Genomic DNA, 310 nt, shown 5'->3' with positions numbered 1-310 from the left:
CTGGCAGCCAGCGCTGCCACGATGGAGCAACGCTGAGATCTCAGAGCATTACAGCGCCTGCATCAAACTCTCCAGCGAGAATGTGAGTCGGAAAGAGTCGCGTCGGGCTCTCCACCCCCTCCCCAGGGTGTCAAATCCTTCTATTCCTGCAGTGGAAACTCCTTGAGTCTTGGCTGTTGGGTTATTCCAAGCCCTCCCTAAGCTAAGCCATCCTAGAGTTTTAGGGGTTGGAATTATCCAGTGCCAACCCCCTGCCCTGGGTAGGGATGTCTCCCACCAGAGCAGGTTGCTCAAGGCTCATCCAGGCTGG

General features: G+C 56.5%; 1 protein-coding gene across 1 annotated transcript in view; it reads left to right on the top strand.

Moving 5' to 3' along the window:
- Positions 1–19: 19 nt before the first annotated feature.
- NCAPH (non-SMC condensin I complex, subunit H) overlaps positions 20–310 on the top strand; it is a 10,946-nt gene continuing 10,655 nt past the window's right edge. Inside the window, exon 1 of the mRNA XM_009071703.1 lies at positions 20–82. The gene's annotated coding sequence lies outside the window, so the exon portion shown is untranslated. The remainder of the gene's footprint in view (positions 83–310) is intronic.

The sequence above is a fragment of the Acanthisitta chloris genome, unplaced genomic scaffold (assembly GCF_000695815.1).
Source record: "Acanthisitta chloris isolate BGI_N310 unplaced genomic scaffold, ASM69581v1 scaffold6953, whole genome shotgun sequence".
Taxonomy (NCBI): domain Eukaryota; kingdom Metazoa; phylum Chordata; class Aves; order Passeriformes; family Acanthisittidae; genus Acanthisitta; species Acanthisitta chloris.
The sequence above is the reverse complement of the archived record's forward strand: the minus strand, read 5'-3'. Positions and strand labels throughout refer to the sequence as shown.